Here is a 24,496-nt window from a genome sequence, read left to right as displayed (position 1 = left end):
TAGCTAGGATTACAGGAGATTCTTATCTCCCATTAATCACCAAAAGGGTGCAAGTGAAGCATGGATCAAGTGGTGGAGTGCTAGCTATGACCAAAAAAGCCCAGGGACAGAATCTAGACCCCAAGTTCAAGCCCCAGGACAAGCATACACATATGCAAAAAAGAAATATTAGATAAAATTTCAGTTGTCCTAGAATTGACTGTGCTTTCCATTTATTGCCCATTTACTTATAGTTTCTAGCCTTAGTCTCTATACCCCTATATCTCCCTGGCGGGGGTGTAGCTTGCTTGATTAAAAACAGTCTCAAGTGAGGCTGGCCAGTGGGTGGTTATTTCTTAATGCCAAGGGCTTTATATTGTTCCTGATATATAAGTATCACAAGAATCCTACAAACTAGTTCTTTGTTTTCCACATTTCACGAGGGAACTAAAGTTCGGAGGATTCAACTTGACCTAGGTCATAGGCAATAATAAAAATCTTATAGCATTTATAGAGTGTTATATGTGTTAGGCTTTGTGCCATGTACTTTACATGTTTTTATTCATTTTAGCCTCACCCAACTATAGGAGATAAGTACTATCAGTACTTAGAAAGGGGAAGAAACTTGTTCTAGCTTACTCTATAGACTAATAAATGGCAGAGCTCATATTTGTCTCTGTTCTCTTCCACTTCACCACCCTATATGACTGAAACCCTGGCCTTGGTGTCCCTTTGCCCAGGTTACTAAGTCTTGGAAACCTTTTGGCTGGGAACCACAAGTTCCTGAGGATAGAGAATGTTTTGTTCTGCAGGACATCATCTTCACTGTTAAAAGCATTAAGAGTAGTACTTGGCATAATGAATGTTATTGAATGAAAGGGTGCATGAATCCATTATTCTCTCAGCCCCCAAAGGGCTCCTACAGGTTACCTTTTGGCTATCTTGGACTTAGGCCTTAGAGATAGAGATGTCCATCTCTTTGATGTGATTTCTTTGATATGGCTTGTTTAATGTAGTTAGTAGTAGGTTGAAATGAAGGCATATGTGTTATTCAGCTTTCCAACACTTTAACAAAACAGCATTTCTTGGGGGATTGAGCCTTTAACCCACGGGCCGTTGGGAGACATTTGAGATCCAAACTATAGCAGCTTATATTCCTCACTGGTTGTAAGTTGTTAAAGAAGAGTAGAAGATAAATGGAAATCAATACCAAATACCTTAAAAAATAAAAGTCCAAATTTTAAGGGAGTTGTCTGGTTTTAGCATCTGGAAATCAACTCAGAGACCTCTAGTGGCCATATGTGACTCCTGGCTACAGCAATGAGCAAGTAAACACTGGCGATTAGTCCTCTTCAATGTGCTCAGTCAGTTGGTAATTACACCTTACATTTATAGAGCAGTTGGTTTACAAATACCACATCTCTTTTCCCCTTTGATCTTCTAAACAGCCTGGCACATATCCAGGGCAGGTATGATTAGCTCCATTTAACAGCTGAGAAACTGATGCTAGAGAGGTTAAGTCATCCGCCCTAAACCACTCAGCTAACACGTGGTAGAGAGAGGCCATTTGAACTCTCTTTTCTCTGCTCCTGGTTCAGGATATTTTCCAACAGTAATTTCTGAGGATGAGAGTTAAATGTAGATATATTTGCTGTTGTTTCTCCCAATTTATTTAGATCCTGGACTGGAACAGTGAATCTTTCTGATGATCAGCTTTTCAATGGATATAATGGGGAAGGAACACTTTTGAATGAGGAGAAGAAGCAGGTTCTAAGTGAAGGTGTTTGCAAGACTGCGCTGACCCTGCCCCATTTAAATGTCACCCATTTAAGGGCCACTTTAATCTAAAATGACATCTTTTATTTTATTACCATGTTTAATTTTCCTTTTCAGCATTGCTATCCTTTTTAATATACTCATTTTTTAAAATTGCTGTATGACTCCTCCCACTGAAATGTAATAGCACAGGCGCAGGAACTTGGTCTTAGTTTTTGTACTCTGAAACGCTAACAGGTGAACAGTGCTTTGCACAAATAACCATTAGCTGAATGAATGACTGAAGGAAGGAATGAGTGAATCTGAGCTGTGTAATAATATAAAGTAAACATGACTGTAAGGATTCAAAGATTTGCTTGACGCTTCCTTGCTCTCCAATAGAAGGGTCTCCTGGTCTGGCTTTCTCATACCTATTCCTGGCTGAGCCACTCTCTGCCTTACAATCAATCATTAAAGCCTCTTACGTGTCAACTTACACCTGGGTGAAGTGAGTTCAGTAACCTGTGTCCATGCAGCAGACATAGGTCATTGTACTGCACTGAACATTTTTCTATTGTAACAGATGTGAGTAGTTTGAGCACTGGGAGCTGGTCCTACACATTGCTGTATTCCCATTTCTTAGCACATTACCTAGCCACAGAAGTAAAAGAAACCTTTGTTGAATGAATGATTAAAGCAATCAGAGACTTATGTATATATGGGGAAACAAAGCACAGCACTCTGAATCTCCAGCAAAGTTGGGGCTATCATTTGAAAACAAGCCTAGGACACATAGCACAGAGATTCCCCTTTCCACTTGAACCACATTTTTCCAGAGGCAAGGAGGCGCTATACAGTCTGTTCCTTACCCAAAGGGTAGAAAGGCAAGCCGAAGCTCCAGATCCGATTCCATGCCATGTTTTGGAAGTTGTGTTTACGTCTGCCTTCATCTCCATCCTTTCCGTTCTAGCATAAGCAAAATTATAACCCGCACATCCGAGTTGCATGCAATTATCAGAGCCTGGGTGCTCCTGCGTTGAGGGACTTCGCCCCTGAGACCGCTGACTGTCTGTGAATGACAAATCAGAAGTCAGGGTTACAGAATCGACTGGACTTTTCCTGCTCATTTGCAGCAAAGGGAAGAAGCAGAGAATGAAAGATTCTGAAAATAAAGGTAAGGGGCTGGCTGCAGAGAGGCGGCTGGAAGATGCTAGGGATGAAATGTCATCCCAAGGACCCCGGACATGTTTCATTTGCATTAATGGATGATTTAAAATTACTGTGCGTATATTATTAAAAAATTCACAAAATAGTTATATAATATATGTATTGTTACTGGCTTCTGGTTTCCAAATATTGTGTCATTCAATTTTTCAGTTTTTGGTAGTACTAAACGTATTTTTATATTCTTTATTTAATCTTGGCTGAGATGTCTATTTCCATTTCACAGGTTTCCTTCTAACAGCTTTTGATCATTTTGGGGGGGGGGGATGACAGTAGTTCACCATTAAAATGTAGGTTTCCAGTGTATTATTGGAGTATGTGAAACACTCGGGTCTTAAACAGTTTGGGTTCTCAAGAGAAACGCTGGCTGAGAGTCTCTTAATGAGCATTAATCTTTTACAGGACTGTTCAATGGGGAGTGAACACTGACCTTCAGAACTGTTTATCTGGCAAAGGGATATTGGAACGTAAAGTCTCTCGGCTCTCCTCCTTCTTCCCCTCCCTCCTCCCCCTCCCCCTTCCCCTCCCAAGGGGATCAAACCCACCCACCCACACTAGTTCTGTCGGGAGAGATGCGCGAGGAGAAAAAAATCATTTAAGTGAGAACTCAGGAAGGGAATGAAAATGAACCATCCAAATTTTAAGTCCGACAGCATGGATTCTAGAGGATTCTGGGGGTTTAATTTCTCCAAAATTTAACGTTTCTGGCGCAGATGGGGAGGAGGGGGTAATGGGCATTGGACCCCTGAGGGAATCTTAAAAGGCCACCTGTGGTCCTGAGTCCAATCCCGACCCCCCTCCCGCCCCCCCCCCCCCCGTTTCCTTGCTCTGCATTGGTGATGGGGAGGGGAGGGAGGGGTGCCGAGGGGTGGCTGGCGCGCAGGGCGCAGCGCAGCGGGCCGCCATCTCCTCGCGGTGGTGGTGCGCAGCCCCTGCTTGCTGAGCGCTAATTTTAGGGTTCGCCAGTCCCTGAACTGCGTGGCGCCGCACCCTCTTCTAGGCTTCTTCTGCTTTAAGGGGGCCCCAGCTCTTTGCCCTTGGGCTTTGGAGGATTGTGGGAATGCAGGCAAAGGGCTGGTCAGGGCGCCCAGGGCAGCTCCCACGGTGCACACCCCCCCTCTTCCGCCGCACCCCGCACTCTCCCGCGTTCCCGTTAGGTGGTCTGCACGATGGGTGCCAAGCACACAGGGCCTAAACCTTTCTGCGGCGATGGGTGGTGGGGTTTGGCCTTCAAGTCCCTAGGAGTTGGCTACAAGCTGGCTGGTTAAAAGATTTCTGTGTCGTGATGGGTTATAGGTATTTATATATCGATGAGATAGAAGAAAAAGAAGGAGGGGGGGGGGGTAGCCTGCACCCAATCTGATGCAATGGGGGACACTGGCGTTTTAAGCTATCAAACTCTCTTAAGCAACCCCATTTCTATAACTGAGGCTTTAAAAGCGCTGGGGGCGGCGGTGCAGAGCGGGTAGCATCGCAGAGGCTGTGGATCATTTCGCATCCATTTATTGATCTCTGTGTGGTTTTGACGTTTAAATTTTAATTAAGCAGTCTTGGTGGGGCTGAAAACAGCAATAAGGAGCACCCAGGATCTGTTTACTCTGTTTCTAAGCCAATCTCTCATGGACAAATACTACCTCTGTTTGTAATCAAAGTATTTAAAATCGGTTCTGAGGAGAAGGTTGGCTTCTTCTGTGTTGTTTGCAGTGTCTGGAGGAAGAGTTAATGGAAAGAGAAGAATTTGCTTATTTGCCAAGTCATGCTAGGCCAGGGATGTGATTTAGAAAACATTGAAGCTTCCCAAATTGGAAGCTTAGGATGAGGTCAGTGTTCATTATTGTTCAGAATGGAAACACTGTCTTTCTCAGGGTAAATCAACATGCTGGAAACTGCGGATCCTCAACCCTTTTTATAAAGCACTGGCATCTACATTTTTTTTGTTTCACTTTGTATTGGAAAGAGCTTTGGGCTGGGGTTCAGGAGAATCAGGTTCTGGGTTGTTCAGCCATCACTATTAGTGGTCTGTGACAAGGCCTCTTATTTCTGTGTCTCTCAGTTTGTTTATCTCTGAAGTAGAGAGATGGTAGATTACATTATGTTTTTTCATATTGTGGGAGGTGGGAATACAACTTGATGAGCCTTAAGTAACATTTCATATGGAACAGACTAGAAAATGTCAGAAACCATTATACATGGTAAGGGTAACTTGTTTCTTGAAAGTTATATGTATTCATGTTTATGTATGCATATTGGAAAGGTATATTAAAAATAGCATGTATTAATTGTATAGAATAATGGGTTACGTTATTCACACTTATATGTACACTTAATGTACTTTGATCCTGTTCATTCCTCTCTCTGCCTCCTCCTTCCTCTTTCCAAATAGTCCCCTTCTACTTTCATGTCCTTTCATGTTGGTCTAGATTCCACATATGATGTTTGTCTTTCTGAGTCTGGCTTATTTCCCTTAATGTGATACTCTCCAGCTCCATCCATTTTCTTGCAAATGCCGTAATTTTGTTCTCCTTCATGGCTGAGAAGCTCCAGTGTGTATTTTATGACATTTTCTTTATTGGCTCAGGGGACCTAAACTGATTTTATATCTTGTCTATTGTGAATAGTCTCACAGTAAGCATGGGTGTGAGCTACCTTTGATTCCTTTGAATAGACTGAGAAGTGGTAGAGCTGGATTATCACTTTATTTTGTGTTTTTGGCAGTACTAAAGGCTTAACTGTGGGCCTTATGCTAGGCAAGTCCTCTACTCTTTGAGTTATACACTCCAGACCTTTATGTATTAGTTTATTTTTTCAGGTAGGGTCTTGTACTTTTGTCTAGGGCAGACCAGAGACCAAGATCTTCCCTAGCTCCAATTTTTACATAGTTGGATTCCAGGTGTGTGTCATGGCACTTGATACTTGGGAAGCTCCATAGTACTTTCCATTATGAGTGCACTAATTTATATTCTCAGCAGCATTGTATAAGGGTTCCTGCTTTCCCTCATCCTCATCAGCAATTCTCATGGATGGTTTCCTTTCTTTCTTTTTTTTTATTTTATTGTTACTGGGGCTTGAACTTGGGGCCTGAGTGCTGTCCCTAAGCTTTTTTGAACAAGGCTAGTACTCAACCACTTGAGCCACAGCTCTGCTTCTGGCTTTTTTGGTTAATTGGAGATAAGAGTCTCTTGGACTTTTCCTGCCCAGGCTGGCTTTGAATTGTGATCCTCAGATCTCAGCCTCTTGAGTAATGAGAATTATTGTCATGAAACACTGGCACCCGGCTGATTATTTTCTTGGCAACAACCATTCTTACAGTGGTGAGATGGAATCTCAACGTCCTTTTGATTTCATTTCCATGATGACCACAGATATTAGACATTTACAAAGTATTTATTGACCATTTGTATTGCTGTTTAATGTTTTCTCATTTATTAACCAGATTATTTTGCTATTTGGTCATAGTTTTTTGAGCTCTTTATAGTCTGTATATTAATTCCCCATCAAATGCATAGCTGGCAAAGATTTTCTCCCATTTTTTATTTAGTCTGTGGCTTCACTCTGTTAATTGATTCTTTTGCTGTGCCGAGGTTAATTTGATAAAATACCATTTGTTAATTCTTGCTCTTATTTCCTGAGTTATTGGAGATGTGTTCAGGAAGTTGTTGCCTATACTTGTATCTTTAATGAAAGTGACATTTTGATACCAGACCTATTAACTGTGAGTCTTAGTCAACACTGAAATAAATCATAGCTTGTTAATTTTATTGTGAAGGAGTCTGTGAAATGCAATGTTATATGTTACTTGCTTATGCATATGTGTGTATCTATCCATCTGTCTAGAGTACATGTGAAGGGTGGCAGTTTTCCTTGGGTTTTCAAAATTTACAATCTCAAGTAAGTTAAGAATTATTGCGTTTCTGATGGTTTTCAATATTCTTTCAAGCCTATTTCTTAAGATGATAGGATCCCTTCAAGGCTAGGAGATGGCTATGTGTTGACAGACAGCTAATTGTGTGACGTAAAGTGTGTGTGTGTGTGTGTGTGTGTGTGTGTGTGTGTGTATTGAGGAAGAGGTCTTGGGAAGGCCACCAGACCATGAGAGCTATTTGTGGATACCAAAATACCAGATGTTGACCTGAATATGAAATAAATACATTAAAATTTAGAGTCATTATGCTGAAAAAGACCACAGAAAAACTACCAAACTGTATGAATTGTTTAGATGTCAATTCTTCTTATAAAGACTGAAAAGAGAACCAGGAAAATTAAAAGGAGTTTACAGGACAAATAACTGAGCAGGATGTTGGTAGGCAGAACTTGAGTATTTATAATCTACTAGCACATGACTGGTGTTCAGTAAATGTTGAATTGTGGTTTAATTAATGTCTTCCTTCCATTCCCCTCTTTTTATTACATCTTAGGACAGCCAAATACAGTTATAAAATACAAAAGACATTGTAATACTACATGTGCAGCATATCTCAAAATGCTTTTGCATACAAAAATATTATGTATGAAACAACTAAAGGAAAATTGAAAAAAAAGGGAAAATTAGAAGGGGTTACTAAATAGATACTGGCTAATGTAATAGCTAATTTTAACAGTGACTGCCATAACTCCAATTTAATTAACAACTAACATGTGAAAAGCTGTCTATGAGATAACTAACATTGCTACCTCTCTTTATGTAGTTTACATAAAGAGAAATGGATTAAGAATTTTTGTTCATTGGTACATAGCAAGTGGCAGTCAAGATTCAAATCCAAGTCCTAAAACCATTTCCCTGTTAAGTAAGGATTGAGAAATAACTAGTCTTGTAAAATTGCAGTTTTAAAATAAAATTGTCAACATCATTCATTATTAGAGTTAAATTATCTTCTATATAAAGAAAAATGTAGCCGGGCATCAGTGGCTCATGTCTGTAATCCTAGCTACTCAGGAGGCTGAGATCTGAGGATGGCAGTTCACAGCCAGCCTGGGCAGGAAAGTCCGTGAGACTCTTATCTCCAATAAACCACTAGAAAACTGGAAGTGGAGCTGTGGCTCAAGCAGTAGAGTGCTTGCCTTGAGATGAAGAGTGCAGTTATAGCGCCCAAGCCCAGAGTTCAAGCCCCACGACCGACAAAACAATAAAAAATAAAAAATAAAGAAAAATGTGAACCTTAGAAAAATGATGGCTTTTGACTAATTTTCTAAATTGTGTTGTTTGGAAAATAAACATTTTAGTAATAGAAATTCAGCTCCAAGTTTCCTTTTCAATATGTTGAGTATTTCACAAAATCTTATAAGAAGAGATTTTTTTTAAAGGAGAATTGGAAAATTTGGGTACATTTAAAAACATAAGGTCAGAGAAAATATTTTTATTCCTCCCAATGTTTCAGTTCTTTTCCTAGACTTTAATTCAAAATAGCGAACATGACAGTTTGTGAGCAAATGAGGGATATGCCTCACATTTTTATGTGGTAAAACTAGGATTTGAGTGCTGTCTATGAAAGCACATTCTGAAAGAACTTTTCACTTGAAAGTTACAGAATCTAATCATCAGAATCTAGGTTAGACCCACACTTTTAAGCTCTACTTAAAAAAAATATTGTGTCCATCTGTCACCCTGTGAAAACTAAATAAAGGTAAGAGCATAAAAATGTAATGTGGGGCTGGGATTGTGGCTCAGTGGTAGAGTGCTTGCCTAGCATGCAGGAAGCCCTGTGCTCAATTCCTCAGTACCACTGCAGCTCACGTGGTAGAGTGTTAGCCTTGAGCAAAAGAAGCTTAGGGACAGTGCCCACACCCTGAGTTCAAGCCCCAGGACTGCAAAAATAAAATAACATAAAATAAATGTAACTTTTTCCCCTTAACCATCATAACATCTTGATAGTTTTAGAGAAAACGTGATTTTATTTTTTGAGGATTTTTGTCATTGCTGCTGTGAATGGGTAGGCTTGGGAAATGGTACCTTAGAAGAGGTGATCAGTGAATGACTGGGATTTCTTACTGTTTCAGGATTAACATGTGGTAAAACTGGCATTAGAAATTTGTCTACCATTCTCAGCGGGAATGGTACAGTCTCCTGAGAACAGTAGGGATACTGGCAAGTATGTTTTGAAATTGTCACATGATTGAGGGCCCCTACAGTGTTTTGGGCTGAAATGGACAGAAGCAATGCTAGAAGTCCTGAGATTTCCTACAGTTTTCATTGAATAACTAGTTAACTTGTGTTCTTTCCAATTCTTAGATGATTTGCTTAAGAGGTAGGTGAAAACCTTCTATACTTTTCTGAGCTTAAAATATGTGTTGGTTATGATATCTATAGAGATGTCCTGGATTAAAAAATGCTGTGCAAAGCTGGTGGCTCACACCTGTAATCCTAGCTACTCAGGAGGCTGAGATCTAAGGATCATGGTTCACAGCCAGCTCAGGCAGAAAGTCTGTGAGACTCTTATCTCCAAATAATCACCAGAAAACTGGAAGTGGTGCTGTGGTTCAGGTTGTAGAGTGCAGAGCACTAGCCTTAAGCTGAAGAGTTAGGGACAGCGCCCAAGCCCAGAGTTCAAATATCCTGACCAACAAAAAAAAAAATGCTGTGCAAATCTAAGGAATACTATACTTAATTCTTGTTCAGAAAAATCGCTTATTCAAAGCCATACTGTTTGTGTTTGGGGCCCAATTCATCTGATCATTCAGTTGGCATACATGTACAAGTATGTGTCTATTTCAGTGTCTTCTAACATGGCTCAGACTGAGAATTTACAAGTTGAAATACATGTTGTTTTAATTATAAATAACTTATTTCAGTTATCCTCTATATTGCAGTTGAAATATAATATGCATATAATTATTTGTCTAATATTTATGTTAGGTAGGTTTGAATTTTTCTCAAAATATTAACTGTTTTTCTGTTCATATTTTACATGAACAAAATTTTATTTATCATTTATTATATCATTTTTATTTATTTTATTATTTTACTTATTTTGTTACCTATTGTTTTTAATGTTCTATTTATATATTATATACATTTGTATTGCTTACAAATGCATATAAATGTATTGTTTATATAGTTATATATTTTATATTCATATGCATTTGAGATGTAAACTGAGTAGCAAAATGACTGGATTTTTACCCCCTTCCTGTTTTGAAAGGGCTTGATCTAACATTAAAACTTTTGGGTATTATATATTCAATTCTGGCCCCTTTAAAAAAGATTACCACAGTCCTGAACAATAGGATTAACCTGAGCATGAACTACTCTCATTAAATACCAGAGATACTGGGACATATGGGTTATAATTCTGCTAAAAAAGTGATGTCATGCATCAATTTTTTTAATGCTACTGTAACTGGCACTTTAAAATTTCAGTTTGGAACTGTTCCTGGGGAAATAGAAATCCATTTTTGCCCTTTTGGTCTTTTTTTTTTTTTTTTTCCTATTCTTGTAGTTCAGAATGAACTGCAACTCTCTGCTAAGTCTAGCCTCCTTGTGATTTCCCTACCTCTGCTCTGGAATGCTGACAGAAGAGGTTTATACTACCATACACAGCTTACAATTCAATTTTATATGCTGACTTTATTTCAGTGCCCTTGCTAAACTGAATTTATTTACTTAATTAATTTATTTAAATAAACTGATTTATTTTAATAGTTTTTACATTAAGGGCTTACTATGTAGACAATTAATTTTCTGTAAGAAAATCAGTTCCTTTCCAGTCTGTACCTTTTTCTCCCTTCTCATATGAACTAGCTAAGATCTCTCTTAAAATGTTGAATACGGGTGGTGATGGTGAGTATCTTTATCTTGTTCCTTACCTAAGGGAAAAGGCTATCATTATTTTTAGCATTCGATACAATATTTCACATGGGAATCATATAAATACTTTTTTATTAGACTAAGTTATCTTATATTCTTTGCGCACTAAATCACAGCATTTACTAATGTTGAGCTTTTGTCAAATATTTTTCTGATCATATCATTCTATTTTATCCTGTATGGCCACTTACAGTTTAGTTTTTGAGTTTTGAGTGTTCTGGTATAAACTCAAGGAAGTATGACTTGTTATTCTTTTCATGTATTACTGTATTTGACTTGTATATTTTGCTTATAGTAGTGTGTGTGTGTACTTTAAAAGAATGTGGACACTAAGGCTGTTTGGTTCCATGTTTTGTCAGTTATTTCAGTTTTAACAGTTTTATAGTACAGATGATTTCCCCCTGCACCTAATTTGATTGGTTCCTAAAAGTAGTAAAACTCTAAACAGTATGATTTTGTATTTCTCTATTTTTCTTTTTATGTTTGTCAATTTTTCCTTTAACTTTAAAGATACGTTATTAAATGTATGTCATATAAATTTACAGTTGTTATACCATATTTGTGAAATTTCTTTCATTATCTCTTTTGGCCTTAAGGTCTATCTTGTTGATAGTAATGAAGCAATGCTAGCTTTCTTTGGGATGGTAGATGATTGGTTTTCCCAGTTTTAGATTTTAATTTTCTGTGTCCTTATTTTTAATATATATATCTTTTATAAGCAGCACATAAATGAAATTTTAGAAATTCAGTATGACTAGGTGCTGGTAGCTCATGCCTAAAATCCTAGCTACTCAGGAAGCTGAGATCTGAGGATTGTGGTTCGAAGCCAACTTGGGCAGGCAAGTCCATGAGACTTTTATTTCCAGTTAACCAGCAAAGAGCCAGAAGTAGTGCAGTGGCTCAAATTGTAGAGCACTAGCCTTGAATGAAAAAGCTCAGGGACAGTACCCAGGCCTTGAGTTCAAATCCCAAGATCAGCCCCCCATCACTACAAAAAAAATCAACCTGGCAATTTGGCCCTTAGTTTGAGTGTAGATATATTGAGGTTTACAATTACAATATTGGTTACTACTTGTTTCCTGTTTTGGGTTTGTATCCCATCTATCTGTCTTCCATAATGCTTCCATTGTTTTCTTTCTTTTGGATTAATCAAGAAATATTTTTAACTTTCTATTTTCTCTCTACTAATGTATTAGTTACAAGGTTTCCATTTTATTTTGTGTGAGTGTGTGCGTGCATGCCTACATGCCTTTGTGTGTGTATGTGCGATTACCCTAATGTTATTTTTATTTCATCATATTTCAGACAGTGTTAAGATCTTAACTTCATTTTCTGTTTTCTTTTCTACCTCCACCTTTTGTCTTTATTTTATTTATTTATTTTTTCAGCCATAGGGCTTGAACTATGAATCTGTGTGGCTTGAATTTTTTCTTTTCTTTTACTTTTTTTGCAATTATTGTAATTCTCTACAATTATCCCCTTGAATATAATTTTGCTCATTTTTCTCTTCCTGAGATTCCAGTTACTTTTACACTACATTTATTATCACATTTTACCTTTCCTTTTATCACTTATTTTACTTTCTGTGCTCTTAGTCATGTTTTTCTGCTATTTATTATTTTTACCTGGTTTTCTTTAGTGCCCTATAGTTCCCTTTCTATGTTAAATTCATTCATATACAACCTTTAATTTTTAAATTTCATTTTGTATTAAATTTCAGAACTTTATTCGATTATTTTTAAAATGAAATCTTCACATTTGTCATTTACTTTCTCTCTTTCATTCCTTCCTCCCTTTTCCCTCCCTTCCTTCTTTCCTTCCTTCTTTCCTTCCTTCCTTCCTTCCTTCCCTCCATTCCTCCCCTCCATTTTCCCTTTCTTTCTTTCTTTCTTTTTCTTTCTTCCTTATCTTTCTTTCCTTCCCTCCCTCCTTCCCTCTCTCCTTCCCTCCCTCCCTCCCACCATCCCTCCCTCTCTCCCTTCCTACCTTCCTTCCATATTTCTTTCTTTCATTCTCTCTCTCTTTCTTTTTCCTCTTCTCCTTCCTGAATTTTTCCTTTTCCTTTTGACTAAGGATTAAACTCAGGGCTTGGCCCTTGCTAACTTGAACCTCATCCCCAGACAACTTGCTTTTATACCATATTTCAGATAAGATAGTGAATTTTTGTTGAGTTGGTCTCCACCTGGGATACTCTAGCCTCCTGAATAACTTACTCTCCCCTTATTTTAAGCAGATGTTTCTGATCTGTCTTTTCTAGTTGCCCTCAGCAGAACTGTAGGTCTGCTACTATTCATTCCATTATGACTGCATGCTTGACCTGCCTAAGCTATTTAAAAATGTGAACTTTGGTTTTTTAAAAACTGGGTCACCATATTAGTTTTGTCATCTCTTTTGCACAAACATTACAGTAGTTTTGAAAACCACATTTAGTAACTGCAAGTATAGGTACTTTTGAGTATGTTTATCTTTTCTGTTTTTCTTGTTGGTGCTCCTCATATGTAGAAGACTTTAATTAAATGTTCCATATTTTGTATTGATGGCTCTGGATGATGTCATCTTTCTTCTGCGAGTATAGAATGCAACTAGCACTGAGCCTAATTAAGACTGCTTTGCAGTTGGTTGAAGTTTGGTCTACTTATGTTTTCTCCTGAGAGCCACAGCCCCTTCCTCTGGTAGACCCCAATGTTATTTCCCTCAGACAATGAGTCTGCTGAAAACGGAAAATGTTGATTTTGCTTGTCAGCTTTCTTCTCCTGGCCTTGTGCAGATGAGTCAGTGATACAAGAGAAAAATTGGTATCCGGCTCACTTCTCTCAGTTATTCTAGGATGTAACTTTTCAGTCTTGATGTCCACTTTTTGTCTCTGAAGCACCGTAAGACCATATGATGTTCTTCAGACTTTTCTACCTCTTGACATTTGTCCTTTTCCTGGTTTCTTAGCTCCTTGACTTAGGTCAAAAATCTGCAAATACCCTAAGTGGGAAAATGGGCTTACAAAAAGTTGGGTTTCCTTTTTCTAAAATTTGGCTTTTCAATCTTAGCCAATTAGTAGCTCTCCTTATTTTAAGCAGATGTTTCTGATTTGGCTTTTCTCGTTGTCCTCAGCAGAACTGTAGGTCTGCTACTATTCATTCCATTATGACTGCATGCTTGACCTGCATAAGCTATTTAAAAATGTGAACTTTAGTTTATAAAACTGAAAGCTGTAAGCAAAAATACTCCAAGATAACATCTTAAACAAATAACAAAGGATATGTATAGTTGATTCTTGTTACTTTTTCTTGCATATTAAAGGCGTATCCATTTCTTTTCCCACATGTTCTTTGAAATGCTTACACATTTGTGTAGTTCTTTTGGAGAGTATGTGTGCTAAAAGAACTTTTTAGTTTGTGATGTCTGATCTTCCATTCAGATGTTTAATACTTTTGTTATTATACGATTCAGAATGGTCAGTTCTCACCATTTGAACTTCAGTATGACCCTAAAACTTACAAAATAATTTGATCAAGTTACAAAAATGTTTATGATAACTTGGCCCAAACCTGGTATTGTAGTTGAGCTGATATTTTTTTTTTCTTCAGATTTTAGGGTTGTCTGTTGTGTTAGTGTACTATTAGCTTTATATGACTGCCTATGTACGTGGCCTCTAAAGTTCAAGTTTTAGTCATTTACTCAATCATTTCAGCATTGAGCATTAGTGTGCTTGGCTCTCCTCTTCCCAGATACACATTACAGTAGTTCTAGGAGTTTGGTCAGGACAGTAAAGGAGGGCTACTCATATGTGATATGGTGCTGATGGTGACGAAAAGATGGGTGCAGTTGTGAATATTATGGCAAGGTCTCTCATGTTTCTCAACTTTAAAAAAATTAAAGTCAGACCAGGAAAAAATGTTAAATGTGAAGAAAATACTAAGGGAAAAATAAAAGATTGAGCACCATTAGTCAAGTTCAACCTTCTTATTTTTATAGACCAGGAATCAGAAGCTCGGAGAGGGGACATGACCTGGGGGCTGGGGATAGTCCACAACTAGGACAGATGCTTTGACTTCTGGCTCCTACCTCTGCCTCACTCTTTCTGCTTGTTGATCAGAAAAGATGGGGAGGAAAATTCCAGCATTCACGAATGTTGGAAATGGGTGACTTTCTCAGCATCCAAGTGTACCTTACATGAGTCAGCGTGTCACTTTCCTCTTTTTCTCCTCTTCCCCACCCTCTTGGCAATTTAAAAACAGACACTTTGGTCTCATGCAGACTTGGAGGTTTTTTTTTTTCTTTTTATCACCTAAGAATCATTTGATCACATATGCTTAAAAAAAAGAGAGATTTGTGCCTGTGAAATCTAACAAGAGCCCAACACAAGGTATGTTTGTTCTTCTTTCTAAGCCTTTTTTTAGTTTGGTACTGTGTGGTTTAAATTTAGAATACTTTTGCCAAGTTGAGGGGGTGGTGACACTGTGCAGAAATTAAACCCAGCTGTGACTCCTGCTGTGGTGAGGTAGATGGGAAAATCTGGGAACCAGTCTTAAAGGAGAGGGCTTTCAGGAGGGCTTGTCTTAAATGGATGGAGGTGGGGTGAGGAGAAAGGAACAACAGTCCTGTGGGACTCAGCCTATCCAGGATGTATTTCTGGTCTGGGAATCTAGAATTTAAGTATTAAAAGATACATGTTAAAACTTTATTTTAATGAACAAATATTAATAAACATTCAAATGTTGCTCATATTGATATCACTATTTAATGTTAAAATATACATGTAAATATATACCACATGTACATACATCATGTACTATGTTAGTTATCCTACCAGACAAAAATCAGCTTAAAGGAGGAAAGATTTATTTTGGCTCAGGATTTCAAGGTTTCAGCCATAGTTACTTGGCCTTGTTTGCTGTGAGCCTTTGGTGGTACCAGCTTCATTTGTTTATCATGGTGACAGTGTGTGGTGGGTAAGGCCTCTTCTTCTCATGGTAGCCAGGGAAGCAAAAAGAGAGGAGGAACTAAGGTCCTAACTTCTACTAGACTCTAGTCTCAAAGGTTCCACTTCTTCCCACAGCCTTTGGCTGTGACCAAGCTTTCTGACATAGGGGCCCTGTGGTGACACTTAAAATCCAAACCTTAGGATTTCTATATACACATACACAGAGACATGGATAGCTGGAAATTGGTAGTAAGTCATCTGGATTTGTTTTGCTTCCTCAGAGGCTAAATAGTAAGTTTTCCAATACTTTCCCTTCTATCTGGAGTATTTTACTCTCTTGTTTTCCCTGTTCATGCTACTTCTTTTACCAGAAAGCTTTTCTGGTAAAAGAAGTAGGCTGGCTTTCCTGGACTTCAGGTTTCCTCCACTTGCCTTGGCCCATAACACACTCCCAGAATATCCTGTGTATTCTTTTTCATGTCTTTTCCTATACTTCAATTGCTGGATAAAATTTGAATATATTGTAGATATTCAGTATATGCTGGAAGGAAAAGAGAAGTAAAGCAGGGAGGAATAGTCCTGGGGATGTGGCTCAGGGGTAGAGTACTTGACTAGCAGGCAAGAAGCCCTGAGTTCAAAAGGTCAGTTACCCTCAAAAAAGAAAGAAAAAAAGGAAGGAAGGAAAGAAAGAATATGTTTTATTCCTGTTTTGACCTGACTTCTATTTCCTCTCCCCCAGCCTGGGTCTCAGGGCCAATCACAAACTACCATTGTTTCAGTTTTCAATTTCTCCTACTCCTACTGGGCCTCCAGTGTCCCAACTCCTGTATGGTCCATTCCATTACTTTGGTGACTCCCTCTCATTCTGATAGGTATGGCTCCAAATGTGTTTCACCATTATTGAGGCCTCTTCCTTATGAGATGACATTGCTGTCTCTCAGCTAGATTGAGACTATCTAGCTTGAAAGTCTCAGCATCTTTCTTCGCATCCAGTCCCTCCTCTTCTTTCTTCTCTCTTATGTACTACTGTTGCTTGTGAGAGCCAACTGTTTACAGTGCCTGTGCTTTCAGAAAGTCTGTTCACACCTACAGAGGGATCAACTCTTTTCTGCAATCTCCTTTTCCTAAAAGAACATGCTTACCTGTCATCCCTACTGTTGAGTCTATTAGACCAGAAGCTTGGGTGATTCCCAGGGCAAACTTCTAGACTCTGTGTTGTTAGTAAGCTCCTCAAGGACTTCAGGTGGGCCATCAGATTGTCCTGATACCATCTCCAGAAAATGAACACCTGGTCTTATATGGTGATTGGGGAATGGCAGCTGCTTAGATGCACTTGCTGAGGGAACAGGATCTGGGGCTTTCACTGTTTCTCAGGCAAATCTTCATCCAGTCCCACTTACTGGTTTTAGACTTGCCTTCACTGTTCACTCACTACATTGCTCAGATGCAAGGGTACTGTCAAATCCCAGGTCTTTAGCAGATTTCATATTGTAGTTCAGCTTCCATGTTAGGTCCTAGCTTTTGTACTGCCCCCCTCCTTCCCTCCTCCTCCTTTCTTCCCCTTTCCCTCTTTCCTCTACTTTCTCCCTCTCTTGACAGAATCATACTGTATAGTCCAGATTGATTTTTGAGCTTGCAATTGTATCCCAGGCTGGCCTGGAACTTGTGACCCTCCTGCCTCAGTATGCCAAGTACTGGGATTACAAATATGCACCATCATGCCCAGTCAACTTTCTGGATTATTTTTTTTGTCTTTCAAAATCTGTGGCTGATTTTACTTGAATATATAAGAAAGGGTTTTAAAAGTTTATAAGAAGAGCAAAGTCAAGAAGCTCAATTCTAATATGAGACATTTATCCTGAACAACAGCAGTAGAAAGCAAAACTGGCAGCGTATAAAAAAGTAAGAACATTGCTCAAATGGGAACATCTAGAGCCTTCTCAGGAGATAAATTGCAGAACTTTGACTTCATACTTCTTTGATGTGTGTGTGTGTGTGTGTTTATGCTTAATGAACTCTGAATTTTGAACAAACTTTTAAGTATGCAGAAAATATGTATAGCTTCTAAGTGTATAAGATAGATGAACTTCTATAAAGCAAAGGCCCTGTGTAACTAGCACCAAAATCAAGTAACAGGACATTGCATCCCTGAAGCCCCTCCTTAGTTTCTGTCACCCAAGCCAAGGACTTAAATTGTTTAGTTCTTTTTGACTTTTATTTAAATATAGTCATTCACTTTGTGGCATTTGCTCCAGTTTGTTTTGCACACTTTATGTTTGTGAGATCCATCTTCAATATGTGGTAGTTATTCATTCTCATCCTTGTATAGTATTCCATTAAGTGAATACATTGTTGTATTTTCCATGAAACTACTAGGTCATAGGATGTGTTGTCCTTAGTTGATAATACAAATACTTTGACAAAGTGGTTGGACCAGGTTTTATCCTGTCAGCACTGAATGAGCATGTCATTGCTCCACACTTGTTAACATTTGTTGCTGGAAATCTTCTAAATTTTAATCATTCTCATTGGTATCTAATAGTAATATATCATTGTGATTTAGATTCAAATTTTAATTATGACTCAGTGATTGGGCACTTAGTCCTAAGTGTATTGGTCTTTTGTGAAAAACGTGATTATCATTTGCCAAAATTTTGATTTTGTTAATTTCTATTTCTGCATTTTTCTTATTGATATCCATTTTTATATGAGTCCTTGCATATATATATATATATATATATATTCTCTACAACATACTTTTAAATTTTACTCTCTTAGTGTTGCCTTTTTTTTTTTTAGAGGAAGCTCTATGTGTAACCCAGGCTGGTCTTGAACTCACCAGCCCAGGTTGGTTTTGAACTCAAGATCTTCCTTCCTTAGCCCTCTAAGGGCTGAGATTACAAACATTTGCCATCAAATTCAGCTTCTTAATGATGTCTTTTTGTTATTAGAAATTTATTATCTTAAGTAGTTATACAAACGGTTTTCAATTCAGCATGTCAGTTTATGAATACTGTACATATTGATCAATGTCATGCCTTTCATAATAATGTCTTTTGGTGAAAAAAAATTTTATTTTGGGGGATTGAGCTAGGGATTATGTAACTAAGCATGCTCTCTACCCATGTGATGTACCCCCAGTTTCACAAAATTCTTTATTATAGTCTATTTTACTTTTACATTATGGTTATATCTATGTGGATTCTATTTAACAAAGTTTTGTTTCCTCAGTGTCACGGAAATACTATTTTATGTTTTTCTCTAAAAGCTTTGTTGTGTTAGAGTGTGTTGATTTAAAAAATTAAATGTGTTTGTCCATAGATCAGCCTGATCTCTCTAAAAGAATCTTAACATTAAAATAAATGTGATGACTTTTGCCACAAATGTGTTTAAAGTTTTCATGTTCATGTTAGGAATTGAACCTAGGGATTTGCACATACTAAGCATGTGCTCTACCACTTAGCAAATATCTGTATATCCCCTTTGATGGTAGACAAAATTTTATGTATTTATTATATCCAATTTGATATTTTAAAGTATACATACACATGTCATGGAATGTAAAATCTAGATAATTAATAAGTATATAATCTCACATAATTATTGGTTGGTAAGAACACAACATACATTCTTCATAAAATATACCATTATTAACTCTAGTCACAATGCTGTATAATAGATCCCTTAAACATACTCTTCTAATCAACTATAATTATGGTACCTGGACCTAGATTGCTCCTGATGATCTCAGCCTCTGGTAAGCACCATTCTACTTCTGTAAGATTAACATTTTTTGTTTGTCTATATGCCAGTACTGGGGCTTAAATGTAGGGACTTCTGTTCTTGGTTGGCTTTCTTGCTCACAGCTGGTGCTTTGCCACTTGAATCATGTTTCCAGCCTGACTTCTTGCTGATTAATTGGTGATGGAGTCTGGCATACTTTTCTGCCTGAGCTGGCTTTGAACTGTGATCTTCTAATCTCCATTTCCTGAGTAGCTAGTATTTATAGGCATGAGCCATCAGTGTAATACATACTTTTAAAATAACACATATGAGAGATCATGTCGTAATTGTTTTTCAGTGCTTATTTCTCTTAAATTAATGTCTTCCAGGTTCATCTATGTTGTCTCAGACAACAAGATTTCTATTTTTTCATAGCTGAATAGTATATATACCACATTTTCTTTACCCATTCATCTAGCGATGGGCACTTAGGTTGAATCTGTATCTTGGCTACTGGGAATAGTACTTCAATAAACATGGAATGCAAATGTCTCTTTGTGACATTGATTTCACATCCTTGTCCTATATACCCAGTAGTAAGTTTGCTGGTCATATGATAGCTATATATTAATTTTTTTGAGAACTCCATGCTCTTTTCCATAATGGCTGTATTAATTTACATTTCCATCAATAATAGGTAACAACAATAATCCTAACAACAATAAGGGGTTCCTTTTCTCCACAGCCTTGTCACATGTATCTTTTGTCTTTTTATTAGCTAGTCTAACAAGAATGAGGTGACATCATTGTGATTTTTATTTATAGTTACCTGTTGATTGGTGGTCATGACCACTTTTTCCTATGCATTTTGGCCATTTGTGTGTCTTCTTTTGAGAAATGTCTATTCTAGGGCTGGGATGTAGCTCAGTGGCAAAGCGCTTGCCTAGCAAGTACAACGTCCTGGGTTCGATCCCCAGTACCAAAAAAGAAAAGACAAAAAAAAAAAGAAATGTCTATTCTGGTCTTTTACCTAATTGTTATTTGAGTTAATTGTTTCCTTATGATAGAGTTGTTTGAGTTCCTTATGTGTGTTGGCTATTAATACTATATCAGATGCATTAATTTGCAAACATTTGTCTTTTTACTGTTCCTTTTTTTTGCTGTGCAGGAGCTTCTTAGATTGAGACAGTTTCATGTATCTACTTTTGCTTTTATTTGTCTGCCCTCTTGAGGTCACACCCAAAAAGTCAATGTCATGGAACTTCCACTGTATTTTCTTCTAGAGGTTTCATTGTTGTACATCTTACATCTAAGTGTTTATTTCTTTTTGAGTTGATTTTGTCCCCATATATGGAAGAGACTCTTCTTTTCTTGTGTATTTTCCTGGCATCCTTGTTGAAGGTCAGGTGGGTATATGTGTGTAAGTTTCTGTTTTCTGCTCTGTTCCACTGGCCTCTGTGTGTGTGTGTGTATGTGTGTGTGTTTATACCAGTACTTTGTTACTATGACATTGGTGTGTATTTTGAAGTCAATAGTATGATGCCTTCAGCTTTGTTCCTTTTGCTCACGATTGAATCATCTATTTGGATGTTTTTTTGTGATTTAATACGAATTTTAGCATTGTTTTTTCTCTATGAAGAGTGCCATTGGCATTTTGATAGTGATGGTGTTGAATTTGTAAATTGCTTTGAGATGTATGGAAATTTTGACACTGATGCTTCTACTTTATGAATACAGGATACATTTCCATTTATTTGTATCTTCTTCAATTTCTTTTCAGTGTAAAGATCTTTCATCTCTGTGATGGTGTCAACTTGACTGGATTGAGGAATTCCTGGCGAACTGGTAAAGCATTATTTTGGGGGGGGGTGTCTGTGAGAGTGTTTCCAGAGGATACTGGCAATGGAGTCAGTGGATGGTGTAGGGAAGATACACTCTTTGCATAGGCCAACATCATGCATTCACTTGAGGGCCTGAATAAGGCAAATGCCAGGGTTTCAGGTCTGGCCTTTGGATCTGGGAGCATAGCTCTTTGGGCATCAGCACTCTGGCCTTTGGTCTCCATGTCTTACACCAGCAGCCTCTCCATCTCCATCCTGATTCCTCTGGTCCTCAGGCCTTCACTCTCCACTGAAAACTACACCATTGGCTTCCTTCATTTTGAGGTGTATTATTTGGACTGAACCACACCATACCCCTCTCAAGGTAGTTGGAGTCATTTGGCTGGGAAAATAGATGAGAAGACATTAAGCATAAAATGGGAATGATAGCATTGCATATTTGAGTTGGGTAAAAATAAGCAGGAGTAATGTTGGCATCTCTGGGAATAGGAAGGAGAAGATGAGGAAGGGACCTGAAGTGTACTGAGGGCCCATCAGTTACTCTGCCAGTTGTAAATATGTTTACTTTTAAGTTCAAAAGCAGTTCCCTGAGGGATGTCATATTAGAAAAGTCTGATAAGTTTTATGTGACTAACACAGATGCTGGATGGTAGAGCTAACATTGGAACCCAGATCTACATGTATCTATTTTTATCTTTTCTACTTTCCTCCTTCTGATCAGTCCTTCATTCTTTCTTCTTCTTTTTTGGCAAAGAAGTCTTTCTTTCTTTCTTTTTTGACAAATGAATGGTACAATTTTTTTGTTGTTGTAGAAATTCTGAAACATTCATATGTGTCAATTAGTTTTGCTTCCTAAGAAGCCACTGCAACACCCATGCTGTCATCTCACATTTCTGCCAGTAGTAATTTAGGTGGGCTGAGCAGGGCAGCTCTTCCTATCTGGTAAAAGATCAGCTGTTGCCAGTGTGGCTCCGTCAGGTGTGTGAGACACTAGCTGGGATGTTAGGTCGGTTCTCCACATGGTCCCTCACCCTACAGCAGACTAGCCTGCGATCATTATTTTCCTAGAGAAAGAGAAGACAAGCCATGAAATGCCAGCAGAAGTCCACAGAGTTCTTAAGCCTATGCCTGAAACTAGTTACCTCTCAGCCAGAGCTACCATGATGAAGTGTCAGAGACAGAGTGGCTCACTGGCATTTATTTCTCATAGTTTTGGAGGCCAGGAAGGTCGGAATCAAGATGCTGGCACAGTCGTGGCTTGAAGAAGGCTACTTTCTCATTGCCCTCGCACGCTTTCTGTTCTAAGGGCACTAATGCTCTCGTCACCTCACCTAAACCTAATTACTTCCCAGAGGCCCCATCTCCAAATGACCATGACATGAGGGGTCAAGGCTTCCACATAGGGATTGAAAGGCTCTGAAGGTATTAGGGAAAGCTGAAGATAGGGCCCAGTGGTAGAGCTCCTGCCTAGCAAGCATGAGGCTCTGAGTTCAAACTCCTGCACTACAAAAATGTGTGTGTGTGTGTCTGTGTACACATGCAAGATATTGAGAAAACCTCCAGTTCCACTCCTCTGTAATATCCTGCTTTATGTACTTCCATGGCCCCATAATGTGTAGGAATTTCTTCCCACTAGCAAACACACAATCTGCTCTGAGCAGAAATCAGCTGGCACTATATTCTTGGATGTAAGGTCAAATCCCACAGGGTGATGGCTCAGTCTTCAAGACTGCCCTACTTCAGCCAATGATCAGAAGTCCAGCCTCTGGACTTCTGACAGACTGGCTACAAATTTGGATTCCTGTAATTCTCATGATCCTCTCTTTAGGCTTTCTGTGTTTGTTAGAGTGGCTCATGAAACTCAAGGATGCTATGTTTGCTGGCTTGTTTTATTATTTATTTATTTATTTATTTTTTGGTCCAGTTGTGGGGCCTGAACTCAGGGCCTGAGCACTGTCCCTCAGCTCTTCAGCTCAAGGTTAGTGCCCTACCACTTGAGCCACAGCGCCACTTCCGGCTTTTTTTTCTTTTTGCTTATGTGGTGCTGAGGAATAGAACCCAGGGCCTCAGGCATGCAAGGCAAGTGCTCTACCACTGAGCCAACTTCCCAGCCCCTGCTGGCTTGTTTTATGTGTGTATATGCACACACATATATACACATACATATATATCCCCATATGTATATATATATATATGTATATATATATATACATATATATATATATATATCTGTCTGTCTGTCTGTCTATCTATATCTGTCACTGGGGTTTGAATTTAGGGTCTTATACTTGCTAGGCAGATATTGTATTGCTGGGCCATGCCTCCAGCCCTTTTTAGCACTGGTTAGTTTTGAGATAGGGTCTTGCTTCCTGCCTAAGCAAGTGCTGGGACCATAATCCACTTATTTTAGGTTTCCCACACTCATTGGGATGACATGCATGTGTGACCACATCCAGGTTCTTTCCAGTGAGATGGAATCTCAGTGCAGTCCTCTCAATGCAGTCTTCAGCTATGGACTGAGAAGGAGGTCTCATAAAATCTTCTCCCTGGGCTGGTCCTCAACTCTGATCCTCCCATTCTTAGCCTCCTGAGTAGCTAGGATTACAAGCCTGGATCACTGGAACCCGGCTGTTACGCGTATTTTAAATGCTACAGATGTTTGTCCAGATAAAGAAGTAGAGAGCTAGAAGGGCCTAGGGGTTGCTGGAACAAAAAATGGGTTCTTCTCATGTTAAAGTTTCCCCAAATCATGTACTTTTGGTTTTGTGGAAATTTCATGACTTAGGTATGCACAACTGTATAGCTGGAAATGTGACTGAACAAAAGTTTGTGACTAAATGTTAATAGGCTGAAGGGTAAGAAAGGCCTGTCTGTTCAGATTCTTCTTGGCCTCTCTACAGCATTCTTCTCTTCTGGGTGTAGGGCAGGGTCCCTTCTGAGATGAGACTGTTATGATCGCTGTAAGACAAGGTAGGTAGGCCAGAGACTTGCTTTATGGCCAACTTCAAGAAAGAAAGATGGGGTAAGAGTATAATGTATTTTTAGTTTTAGTTATCTGCCTAGGCGAAGAGAGATTCTAGCTCTTATGGCTAGAAGGGTAGATAAAGAGAGAGATATTTTCTTTTGAGGGCTAAAGTTCTCCAATATGATTCCAAAGATATTCCTTAATCTTTATGGCCCTGGAGCTGCTTTGAAATCCCTGGACACAAGGCTAAATTCTTTAACAAATGCTATGTTCATTGTTCAAGTCATTTA

At 38.5% G+C, this 24,496-nt stretch overlaps 1 protein-coding gene across 4 annotated transcripts in view; it reads left to right on the top strand.

The window, feature by feature from the left end:
• Dnajc6 (DnaJ heat shock protein family (Hsp40) member C6) overlaps positions 1-24,496 on the top strand; it is a 135,775-nt gene that overhangs the window by 8,695 nt on the left and 102,584 nt on the right. For 2 of the 4 annotated variants that reach the window (XM_042684288.1, XM_042684279.1), the window contains exons 2-3: positions 2,705-2,908; positions 21,181-21,245. The gene's annotated coding sequence lies outside the window, so the exon portion shown is untranslated. The remainder of the gene's footprint in view (positions 1-2,704; positions 2,909-21,180; positions 21,246-24,496) is intronic. The other 2 variants (XM_042684296.1, XM_042684303.1) reach the window with 2 other exon arrangements.

This window comes from Dipodomys spectabilis, unplaced genomic scaffold (assembly GCF_019054845.1).
Source record: "Dipodomys spectabilis isolate Male_0828 unplaced genomic scaffold, ASM1905484v1 ptg000002l, whole genome shotgun sequence".
In the NCBI taxonomy this organism is placed as follows: Eukaryota; Metazoa; Chordata; class Mammalia; order Rodentia; family Heteromyidae; genus Dipodomys; species Dipodomys spectabilis.
The sequence above is the reverse complement of the archived record's forward strand: the minus strand, read 5'-3'. Positions and strand labels throughout refer to the sequence as shown.